This window comes from Mustela lutreola, chromosome 8 (assembly GCF_030435805.1).
Source record: "Mustela lutreola isolate mMusLut2 chromosome 8, mMusLut2.pri, whole genome shotgun sequence".
Classification (NCBI taxonomy): domain Eukaryota; kingdom Metazoa; phylum Chordata; class Mammalia; order Carnivora; family Mustelidae; genus Mustela; species Mustela lutreola.
In genome coordinates this window covers 1,544,319-1,556,478 of record NC_081297.1, presented here as the reverse complement: position 1 = coordinate 1,556,478, position 12,160 = coordinate 1,544,319, and the positions used below count along the sequence as shown (strand labels likewise).

The 12,160-nt window shown below is 60.5% G+C and overlaps 1 protein-coding gene across 3 annotated transcripts in view; it reads left to right on the top strand.

Annotated features, from left to right (window-relative positions):
• Positions 1-12,160, top strand: part of DIP2C (disco interacting protein 2 homolog C) — a 346,775-nt gene that overhangs the window by 323,545 nt on the left and 11,070 nt on the right. The gene's annotated exons all lie outside the window — the stretch shown is intronic.

Below are 12,160 nucleotides of genomic sequence, written 5' to 3'. Positions count from 1 at the left end.
CCAATCCCTGCTGGGGTAGCATTTGTGCGGTCGTTTGCGGTCCAGCCCCACACACGGGACACGCAGGCTCTGTGAGGGCACGCGGAAGAACACGGGTCCTGTGACTCAGGAGGAGCCGTGGACGCCCGTCCGAGCCCTGTGTGTCACGTGCGTCCTGGAGCGTTGGGGATGGTCAGACGGTGGGGACGGAGGGCTCGAACGGAAAGCGGAGGCAGCACGGTCTCCGGTCTCTGGGACTAACCCTGCGGACGTCCCGGGGGGAAGTTCTTCCCGCCAAGAGGGCGCGGCGTGGCACAGGGCGGCGTGGCAGAGCGTCCACGCTGGCGGGACCCAGGGCCTGAGATACGGTGCACGCTCACGGCGACCTCCCGCGTCTCCCGTCATCGAGGTCCACAAGCCTCTGAAGTGACACCCTCGTCCTGAGGTGTGTGCTCCCTGACGAGGTCACGGGGCAGAAGTAGAAGCGCCGGGAGCTCGGAGTTGCTGTCAGTCATGCATCACCGGCGGCTGCTGGGTGTCACGGTCACTGGCCATGTGGACGAGTGACGAGGGCCCTGCGGGTGGGCAGGGCAGGGAGACGGCCGCGTCCGCCCTGGCCGGGCCTCCCCCAAGAAAGCCTCCTGCACGGGCCTGCACGGCCGACCCGCGCTCCGGCGCAGCTGATTTCCATTCTCGCCTCCTGCAGGCGGGGGACGGGGGAGGCCGAGAGCTGAGGGAGGTTCCTCTGCTCCTCCTCTAGTGTGGTCTGTCCCCAGAGCGTCAGTGGCCAGGAGCCCGAGCTCTCGTGTCCTGTGTCGTCCACTGCCGTCCCCCGCTGTGATGGGCCTTCCCGGCTAGGTCAGGCCAGCGCGCTGGCCGACACGCCGCTCACGAAAACCTCCCCGGCTCTTCCCCTCACCCGTGAGGCCCCTGCCCCTGGAGGCCGGAGCTCCCACCCCCTCCCCGAGCTGGGAGTAGTACCCCAGGGTCCTCTCCACTGTCCGTAGCACCCTGAGTCTGTGAAGTCCTCCTGCTTTCAAGCCCAGTTCCGTTGAGTTCCATTCCACTATCTACCCTGTGCGTTTCCCAGAGAGAAGACCATTGACTTCAGCACTGACCTTCGTCAGCACGGAACCCAGAAGTGTCTTAGCAACAGCTACTGGGACGGAGAGGCTGTGGGTCCAGCCGATCAGAGTTCAGATCTGGGCAGGCTCTGTGACCTCAGTCTCCCTGTGCCCAGAACGGGCACGATACAGCCGCCCTCCAGGGCCCTGGAGATGTTGTGAGGGCAGTGGGGTTGTGAGGGGTTGTGAGGGAGCGGGGTTGAAGCTTTCCCTCCCACGGCACCAGCGTGACCCGGGGCAGGAGGGAGCTCGCTGGGCTCCAGGTTCCTGTGGGGGTGCAGGTGAAACAGGGGACCTTTGCAAACATTGACTTTCTATCTTGTCACTGTTTGTGGGGAAAAAATGAAGCTGTTGTGCTGAGGTCAGACCCACTGAGATTCAGCGATGGGATGGTCACTGTTCCCGCTGCTTTGGTACAGTCACAGGACACCAGGGCACCTGCTTAATTATGAGCTAATCACCTGGAGAGGGCTACCTTGTCCGTGTGTACGTCCAGCTTCCCTAAAGAGATGGTGCGTGCTCACGTGCACACATGGGACGGAGGAGAGCCTCGTTGTGGAAGCCTGTGACCAAATAGTTCCCCAAATTGACTTGGTTTCTACGTGACTTTCTGCCTCTTGTCTCCTGTGACCCAGTGTTGGGATTTGGTCCTCTGTTTACGGCAGGTCACTGTGGAGAACGTGTCGGCCTCACAGAGCAAGGGACTGACTGTCCTGCTGCCGGAGTGGACGTAGCCTCACTGTGCATGAGGGCGAGAGGGTGAAATGGTTTGGGGGTGCTTGAAAGTGACCGTGACTTTTTAAAGATACTCTCTAATACGTTCCTTTAAGATGAATTCATGGTCTCCCCGTCTCTTCCAGTTTGATCTTTCCTTGAGCGCTTGGAGTTTGCAGACTTGACATGGGAAAGAAAAAAATGTCCAGCGTTCAAGGAAATAGTTTTAGGAGTTAAATCTTGTGGACACAATGTTAGTGTAAAGCTTTCTCCAGCTTCCTCACTCCTCCTAACCTGAGGTGCTGCGTCTCCGAAAAGCAGGGATAGTCCATTAAGTCCCGGTCAGCGGTTAACCGAGACGGAGACCCCGAGGGAAGTGAGTGTCCAAGTGCGTTGTGAGACTCACAATTTTGTGCAGGGCAGGAGGGGGCCCAGGTGAACACAGAACCGCAGAAGAGGACCCGCTCTCGGCCGGCTTTCGGTGTATGCGTGACCAGCACGAGGGTCTTAGCAGAAGCTGATGGGAGGGTGGGGAGCCGCACTGATTACTGGATCGATCGCTGGTTTCCGGTCACACGCTCCTCGACAGCCACCGGGAGGCATGCGGCGGGGGGATGGTCGCCTCCGTTGCCCAGGACCCGTGTGGACGGAGCTGACCCCAGGAGTTCTGGCTGCCGTGAGCATCGTCGTCTCCCTGGCGTTTGATGAGACACCGGCTGCGCACTCCTGGGTTCTGCTCCACTGAGCCCGAGCACCCCCTGTCTGACCGGAGAGACAGGAGGACCTACTCCTGGAAGCATGGTGATGATTCAGTCGTGTAACACGTCTGAACGATGTATCGCTTCTGTAGATGCGTCCCTGGTGCATGTACTTACAGACCTGCTTCCTGGTGCACAGACTTACAGACCTGCTTTTCCTTCCCCTGGCCTGGCGGCTCGGCGCTTGGCCAGCTGAACGGCGACTGCCTCATCACAGAGGACTAGATCTGGGCTGGAGCGCTGTGGGGTTTTTATTTTTTTAAAGATTTTATTTATTTATTTGACAGGCAGAGATCACAAGTAGGCAGAGAGGCAGGCAGAGAGAGGGGGGGAGGCAGGCTCCCCGCTGAGCAGAGAGCCCGATGCGGGACTCGGTCCCAGGACCCTGAGATCATGACCTGAGCCGAAGGCAGAGGCTTAACCCACTGAGCCACCCAGGCGCCCCGAGCACTGTGGGTTTTGTGCATTCCTTAAATAGTTCTTCAGGAGTGTCCTCGAAAATCAGATGACTTTATCGATGGAGAAAATGGAATAAAAAGGGAGAGTTCATATTTTGCGACGCGTTAATTTGGGGCTGAATTTCCAGCCCCTTCTTCCCTGTAAGACTCTTCCCCGGGTTGGTAGCTTCACATACAGACAGGAGTCCCCTTTCTGTGTTTCTCCCCCTTAGAATGTAGCCCAGCGTAGCCAGCCTGTCAGAGGTTCCGCGCTGGCTGTGCAGGTGGGGAGCCCTGGAGCCGTGTCTGCGAGGTCCCGGCCGGGTGCGGGAGGCAGGTTCAGGCTCCCAGCCCCACACTGAGGACGAGCTCTTCCCCTCGGTGCTTTCTGGACTCCCCCCATCCAGCACAGCATCCCTTAGAGACCACACACCTTTTAAACCATCACTCGTTTCTGATCTTTGCACCTCATTCTGACACCTGCTGTCCCACCAGAGGAGGGAGAGCTCCAGGGGGCTGGTCCAGGCACGGGTCACAGCTCGCCACCAGCTGGCCGTGGGACCTCAAGCCACGTCTCTGAACCCACCGGCCTGGCCCCCGTCCCCTGCACGAGGGTGTCCAGAGCAGACTGCCAGGTCCCGCCCCTCGTTCCGGCCGACACGCTTCCCCACCGGGTTCTGAATGCTCGGGTGCGGTTTGTGAGTTCTTTCCACACTTCAGACATCTGCGGGCTTTTGATTAAGGGTTCCTTCCCTAGAATGTTTTCGCTTCTTCTGAGAAGTTGTTCTGCAATCTTTTTCAGCAAAGATCAAATTTAAATAAAAAATAATGTATTGACGGGATAGGTTTTGCCCCACTGGTTTATTCATTAACTCTTACCCCGAAGGCCTCTACGGGGTCCTCTGACTTGGAGCGACAGATGAACGACGGGACGGCCGGCTCACTCTGAGTTTCAGACACAAGCGGCATCACTCCTCTAGCACAAATCTGTCCAGAAACGCTGGGTGAACGTGTGCTTTGAAAAGTATCCCTGTTGATCTGAAATTCACATTTAACCGAGCGCCCTGTACTTCTGTTTGCTCGTCCGGCCGCTACCCCGAGATCAGCCGTCCGCCGCGTTCTCGCAGCCACCGTGTCACAAGTGCCGTGTCTCCTCTGACAGAGAGATCTCGTTCATGCCCTGCAGGTTCCCGGGAGGGGGTCCCCACTGCAGATTGCCGCCCTGTGCACTGATCTTTCCAGAGGAAGGTGGACACGGTCCCTGATTTCTCGTTGTGAGACGTGCACACGTGGCCAGAGCGATGAGAGCCCTTCCTGGGCACACTGTGCGTCAAGTGCGATCCTGCCGCCTTTGCAGGGTTCCACGGTGCAGGGTAAGGCCTTGAGGAGCCCTCTTGTGTGGGGCGGCACGCAGGCCTGGAGGAGAGGACAGCAGATGCCCTGCCTTGGGCTGGGGCGTCGGCCAGGCGGAGCAGAGCCCCTCGGACCAGCCGAGCCACTGGAAAGGCCCCCTTTCTTGTTGTCTCCCTCCTCATCTGCTGTCGCGCACACGCACCTCGTGGTTTGTGAGTGAATGGCCCAGAGTGCGTTCGAGTGGACACAGGGAGAAGGTGATGGAAGATACAAGTCTGTGAAAACCCGCTTTCTTCCTGTCGGTGTGCTCAGCTCCTCTGTCTGTGTCCTGGTGAGTTTCTCTGCTCCCGCTGTTAACACACTCCGTACCACCATAACACCCTGGGAAGCCCGTGGGATTGTAGGACCTGAGCGAAGCCAAAGGCCGGCAGCTGATCCTGGCCCGTGTGGCTGTCCCGTGGAGGCCCATCCCGCATTGGAAAGGGAGAGTGATTTTAGAAGAAAGGAATCCTAGAGACTTTTCCCCTGAAGGGAAGCATCTCTTTGCTTAAATAAACTTATTTCGGGGGGAGTCTGTTTGTGGAGGAAGAGAGGCCGCGTGCTCAGACGTGGGCCTGACCGCAGCCTGGGGCGGGCACAGGGGACCCCAGGCTCGGAGCGTGGCAGGCACCACAGAAGGACGGCATGGCTTCTGCGTCACGGGATTTACTCATGGTCTGCGTGTTGAAGCGACGTGTGACCTCCTCCTGCACCACCTGTCCCTGACCGTGTAAGCGGCTGCTGTGAACAGGCCGGTACGGGGCTGCGCCGGAGGGCAGCTCCGTGTTCAACTTCTTGAGGACCCTCCAGGCCGTTCTCCGGAGCGGCTGCCCCGGCTCGCGTCCCGTTTCTCCGCATCCTCGCCCGCACCCGGGGTTTCTCGTGCGGCTGATTTCAGCCGCTCTGACGGCGTGAGGGCATCCGTGGGACTTGATGGTGGTTTTGACGTGAACTCCCGGTGGTCAGTGCTGCTGGGCGTCCTCCAGGCTTGCTGGCCGTGCACAGAACTCTCTCGAAGAAGGAAGTGTCGGTTCAAGTCCTTTGCCCGTTTCTCATCAGATTGTTGTATTTTTGAGTGGTGGGAGTCCTTCTGTGTGCTGGGTCGCAGTCCCTTCTTGGGTCTCACCAAGGAAACTTGCCGTGTTCTCCCCTCCCACGGATGCCCTTTCGCTCTGTTGAGGTCGCCGAGGGCACGGGTCTTTGTTGCGGTGGGATCCCGTGTTTGCCCCTTTTGCTGCCTGTGCGTTGCTGTCCTAGTGCAAGGTTTGGGGATTTTTTTTGTGGTTTTTTTTGTTGTTGTTTTGTTGTTGTTGTTTTGTTGTTGTTGTTGTTTTTGCCAAATCTGACGTTAAGCTTCTGCCCTGTTTTCTCAGAATGTTCTTATACTTCTAACTTTTGTGTTCAGTCTTGACCCAATTTTGAGTTAAATGATTACCAATGATATTTTTATTTTTACTTTTTATTGATTTCTTTACGTAGACTCCAGCTGGGCATGGAACCCGGTGTGGGGCTTGAACTCACAGCCTGAGATCAAGACCCAGACTGAGGTCAAGAACTGGGCGCTTACCTGACTGGGCTGCCCAGGGGCCCCTGAGGGATATTTTTAAAAGGCAAGGGCTGCATTTTTTGTTTAAACGCCGATTTCATAAAGACAGAAAAGCTCTGGGAATGTTCCCCAGTAATGGAAGCTAAAGACACGGGACAGCCAGCCGCAAGCCCTGGTGCTCGGCGGGTCCTCGGCGTGGGGAGATGCCGCGCGGCCGGCGCTGGGCTGATGGACGGGGCTGCGGTCAGGGCTCAGATCGGTGCTCTTGTTGTGGACGGTCGTGCTGTGACTGTGGGTGAGAGTCGCCCCCCTCGGAGGACGTGATGGACAACTGAGCAGCAGAGGGTCCATTGGAAGCGGCGTCCCCCCCTCGCCTTCAGAAAGACACACACACCTCGTGTGTGTGTGTGTGTGTGTGTGTATGTGTGTGTGTGTTGGGGAGCAGCGCAGAGAGCAAACGTGATTCAGCGAACGGGATAAAATGGCAGCAACAGGTGATCCTGACGAAGGGACGCTAGAAGGTTCTTCGCATTCCTTTCATTTTTGCAAGTTTTCTATGATTTCGAAATTACTTTCAGAGACATTTCCAGGAAATGACGCTCATAACGTATCAAGTCCAGACACTGTTCTGCAGGCCTTTCTGTTCTCAGGAAGGGAAGGGAGATGTGCCCTAGTGGGACCGTCTGCTGGGAGGTAGCAGACCCAACGCCCGCTGTCTGGGGCAGATGCGGGCCCACGTAGAAGGGAACAGGGTAGGTAGAAGCAAACACCAGAACAGCCTGCGGGGCACTCCACACCGCCCTGTGCGCCCAGCACGGGCTCCGCTGGACGTCTCCGTAGAGGGATCTGCTCTTCGACGTCCTCGGAGGACGCCGCCAGCCCCAGCCGGGGTGTGGACAGGGGCAGGGGTCACACTAAGGGAGACACCTGATGGACATTCTTTTGGGAGGGAGGTCGGGCCAGCACAGAGGGGTACGTTGTGTTGAGTACGTGCCCTCGGCCGGACGTGGTAAGAAGGGCTTCACCTCCGTGGTCTTCCTCGCCAAACGCACAACCTCCGTCCCCCCGGGAGAGACACCAGATGGTCCCACAGACCAGCCCGCCTGGCTCCGCACGGCTATTACAGGCATTAAAATGGAAGTTGTGAGTGGCTGCACCGGCCCGGGGGGGCTACAGAGACGTGGGAGCTGGATACCCCGTGGGGTGCAGGAGAAGGTCATTGGCAAATACGATGACTCATGCACTCAAGGTGACAGAAAAGTGTCGATGCGGCTGGTTCCTTAGTGGGAGCGGACGTCCGTTCCCTGCCGCGCGCACCTCTGTGTCCAGGACCGCGGTTATCACTGGGAGCCTGGCGGGGCCACCCTGGGCATTCGGGTTTTTTGTGAATCTGAGACTGGCCTGGGGCACCTGGGGGCTCCGTTGGTGAAGCCTCTGCCTTCGGCTCAGGTCATGATCCCGGGGTTGTGGGATCGAGACCCCTTTTGGGCTCCCTGCTCGGCGGGGAGCCTGCCTCTCCCTCTGCCTCTGCCCCTCCCCACTACTCACGTGCACGTCTCTCGTTCATGGTCTCAAATAAACAAAATCTTAAAAAATAAAATAAAACTATCCCAAAAATAAATGCTACTAGTTAAAAGGAAAAGCCTAGATGTCTGAAAAACAGACATTTTCCCTAAATTTAATTTGAATGAGTTTGCATCAAAACCTTAGGAATGGACACGGGGCCGGACCCATGCCCCGTCGAGGGTGCACAGACAGATACCAGCAGGGAGAAGGGGCCGCAGGGCTCCTTCAGTCTGAGGGGAGACGAGCACAATCCGGACGTCAGGAGGGCTGCCGGGGCAGGAGCACGTCAGGCTCGTGATTTTGCGGGAGGAGAGGCCGCGGTCACACGTAGGTACTCGGACGGTGGCTCTAGGCTGTAAGCGTGCTCCTCTGTTCTGCCCGCTGTCCCTCGTTTTGGGGTGACTTCTGCCGGGTTGGGGCTTCCGGGACCCCCAGGCTGCGGGGGGGCTGGAACCCTTTGCTGTCATCAGGGGCTGAGCTTCCCTTAGAGCACCACGGCCTTTGGTGTGTGCCGCGGCGTCTCCCCTGCCGCGGGTATGACCGCGGCATCCCCGTCCTCGGATGCACTTCACCAGCCGCACAGGCTGCCGCAGGCTATTAACCAGCCAAACCCGCACAGTAAAACGGGTCTCCTGTTCCTCCCTCCGCCTCGGCCTCCGGGAGGCTGAGGACCAGACTCGGCCACGGCCCCAGCAGCGGGGCCCCACGTCCCGGAGCACCCGCCCCCCATCGTTAGGGACCCCTCCCACCCGCCGTCTTCTGGAACTTTAAAAAACTTCTCGTGCCGAGGGTGTCATGTTCCATTCAGTCTCGTAGCTGCTTCAGACGCTGGAAGGATGTTCTGTGAAAGCCCTGGGGTTTCTGGTAGCACGTCCACAGCACAGGGGGCAGGCACAGAGCCACTCGTCTTCCCCGGCGACGACATTGGGTCCTGTCCCTCCTCTGCGTCAGCCGTAGCCGAACAGGTTGTGGCGATTGAAGGTGCAGACAGTGCTCACTTTCCAGGTCACGGCGGCCACCAGGCAACCCGAGCTGGGCAGCAGCGTGACGGGCAGGAACGGGGACCCTGTCCGGACGCTCCTGGCAGCCCCGGGGCAGGTGGTGTGATGTCGCGCTTGGTCCGCAGGTGGCCAGCTGCGTGGGGCAGCGTTGGTGGGCCTGGCCCGGGGCAGGAGTCGTGGTCCACAGATCCATGGCAGATGAGGAAGGGGCGAGTGTGGGGGAACTCGTGAGGCTGTGGCGGCCCCCCCAGTGCACCCCCCGAGGCCGGAGGAGGTCCTGAGGAGGACCCATTGCAAGCGACGTCTTGCTGCAGCGACCCTGTGTCACGCGGACAGCTGCAGCCTGGCAGGGCAGAGCTCAGGTCAGGGCCAAAACGGTCCAAGTTCAGAGCACAAGGTGGGGTTTCATCGGGATCATAAGTCGGCCCCACGTCCACCGTCTTCCTTATAATCTCTTCTGGTGGAAGCCTGAGCGTTGCATCGTTAAGAAAGACTAGACAGGAAACCGTGTTTTGGGGAGCCCCGGCTTTGTTCTTGAGCTTGGGAAGGTCAGCAAAGAGCAGGGCTCCTCCCCTCCCGCGGCCCGGCCAGGTTAGAGGGGACGTGAGCGACCAGCGCCCCGAGCGAGCTCGTGAGCTGCTGAGAACCCGCGTTGGTTGGGAAAGGGGCTCGCGCCCCTCGGGAGCCGGCTCGGTGCACCGGGACGGCCGTGAGGGCAGCAAGAGCGCCGGCAGGACATCCGCGTCCCGGGCGGCGGGTCGGTCGGTGGCTGCGTCGCGCCCGGAGATTCTGCCGCGTCCGTCAGAGTCTCCCCGAGAGGGTCTCCACTGTGGGCTCGGTCTGGGCTCTCTCGGGAGACAGGACCACTTTCTCCGCCTGCGTCGCTGTGGAGGGAGCCAGGCCACGTGCTGGTAGACAGCCTGTCCACACAGCCCCTCGCGTGTCTGCTGTGCGGCTGTCACCTTCCAGACCCCTGGGAGAGGCAGTGCCCACGGCGGCCCCACAGCCACGGGCAGCAGGCGGGGGCCCACGGGCACGCGGGGCTCCTCCGACCCGACGCCAGCCGGCCCCGTGAGCGGCGCCCTCCCGCGCCGAGGGGGCCGGAGACTGAGCCGGGCTGCACCCACACAGGCCGCCCTCCTAGCTCGCCGCGGGTCTGCCTTCATCTCTGCGTGCGCAGAAAACTGTCCCTTCCCGCGCGTGTTGCACACGCAGGTCCCAGCATGTTCAGGAGGCGGCGCTGCCTGCTGGTCCCAGCGGGGCCGGGTTGGGTTTGGTCCCCCGTCGTCCAGTCTCTGGATGTCCCCCCTCCCATGTGGACGGAGGGCCGTCTTACGTGGCATTAATGGCTGGCTCGTGAGCGATGCCGGCACCCTGTCCCTGCTCCCACGGGGCCCGGACACAGAACGCCGTTTCCATACTGGCCGGAGGAGAAACTTGCGAAGGAGCCTCTGACTCCACGTGTGGGGCGAGGTCCCTCCTTTTGCATCAGACAGGGAAGGACGGGGCCAAGCAGTCCCTTCGAGCAGGACGAGGGCAGAGGAGGCTGACGTGTGTGTGCGGCCAGGAGCTCCGCTCGCGGGAGGAGAGCCTGCCCTGGTGCTGTCCCCTCCGACTGGCCAGGCCCAGGCCCGGGTAGAAGCCTGCAGGGACGGGGAGCAGGTCCTGAGCCCCCGAGGCCAGTCCGGGGACTTTGCCCTTCGTGTTCTAGTTCCACCCTTGACACCAGGATGTCCTCTCCCACGTCCTCACGGTCCTGATGCAGTGGGCAGAGCTGCTGCGGCCGTCCAATGTGCCCGGCAGGGCTTTCCGACGGCCTGAAGCAGCGACGGCTGTGCGTGCACAGGGGCAGAGCAGACGTGTGTCTGAGACGGCCCTCCTCTTTGGGTCAGAGCCGTGTTCCCCAGCCTGACTCCTGGCCTTGGGGGCACCTGCCCTGGGTATGGCCAGCTGTGGACCCTGGACAGCAGCCCTGCTCCCGCAGAGACTGGAGTGCGTCTGTTGGCCCCGTAGCTTTCTTTCTCCATGTGCAGCAAACTACCGCTGTTGGGCAGCGAGCTGCCGGACACAGGCGTGCCCACGTCACTTGGCGCTCGCTTGGCACCGAGGCCCGGACTCCCAACCCCATGAGAGCGGCGCGTCTGTCTGCTGTGCGCTGCAGCGAGGCCGGCCCCCGGGCCGTCAGTGCTGTTGCGAAGGCAGCCCTGAGTCCTGGTGCGGCCTACCTGGGCCGGAGGAGGGTCTGTGTCCCGCAGTTCTGGATGACGGCACCGAGCGCTAGCTTTGGACGGTAATGTCACTGGGCCTGACAGCGTATTCCAGAACCGTGCCTGAGGTCCAAGCTGGTTTTCTCGGATGACTCCTCATCTCCCACTGTCAGCGTCAAGGTCTCCCCTAAGACAAACACCAGAGATCTGAGCAGTTCCCGTCAGATCCCAAATTGGAATACTGAGTTTTCCGCCTCACCGGGTCACTGCCGGCACCGGTCTGGCCCTCACTTCCCCTCCCCGGGGCTGCCGAAGAGAAGGTGTCCACCCTCCTTCCTGCCTCCAGCCCCACGACTCCGCCCCACTCACCCCACGCCGGCTCCTTCCACCTGCGGCAGCAGAAGGCACCACACCCGGCCTGCCCACTGCCACCAGGTTTCCTCCTGCGGTGCCCCGGTGCCTCTCCCCCGCCCCCCTCTGTCTCTGGGGTACTTGCAAGTTAGGAGGAGGGTCTCCCTGATGGTGCGGGGGCAGGGGCAGGCGTGCCGAGCCCCCGTTCTCCGTGGCGTGGAGACACACGACATCCCCCCGCTCTGTGCCCCCAACTCTGCTCCGCAGTGTCTGGCCACGTTCCGCTGTGCCTCCCTCTCCTGCAAGAACAACTGCCCTTCAGATGGGTGAACAGCGTCGCAGCCCACCGGACGGGGGCAGAGAGGGACCAGGCACTTAAGAAAACGGTGGGAAGGGTTTAGCCAGCTCGGGCTGGGGTCACACCAGCGTTGTCTGTGGTTCTTTGTTGTTGTTTTTAAGATTTTCTTACTTGTTAGAGAGAGAGCATGAGCAGGGGGAGCAGCAGGCAGAGAGAGAGGAGGAAGCAGGCTCCTCACCGAGCAGGGAGCCCGATGCGGGGCTCGATCCCAGGACCTGAGATCATGACCTGAGCCGAAGGCAGAGGCTTAACCCACTGAGCCACCTAGGCGCCCCCGCCCACAGTTCTTTAGACTAAATCGCCATTAAGTATTGTTTTAATGGAAAAGAGTTTCTTTTCTGAAAGACGTCCTTGCTCTCTGAGTTGGCCGGTCCTGTTCCCCCTGGGGCCCAGATACTCTGGCGTCAGACTCCTGCAGTCACCGACTGGGGCCTCCTGTCGCCTCAGCCCTGGGCAGCGCGGTCCCCACAGCCGGCCCTGGGTTCAGCGCTGCGGCGTGACGTTGCCCCGTCCTTTTCTGCAAGTGCTGCGCTCAGTCCCGCGTCCTCTGGGTGCAGAGTCATTTTCCCAGCTGTTGTGCAGACTTGGTGGCTGGGGCGCGGCCTCTCTGTGGCCTGTGCCGTGTCTCCGTCTCCCCACCGGAGCCCAGCAGCCGTCTGCTGCTGGACCATTTCTTCTTTGGTTTCTGAGCTGTCTTTGCATTGGACGGTGCTCGCCAGCCGACCAA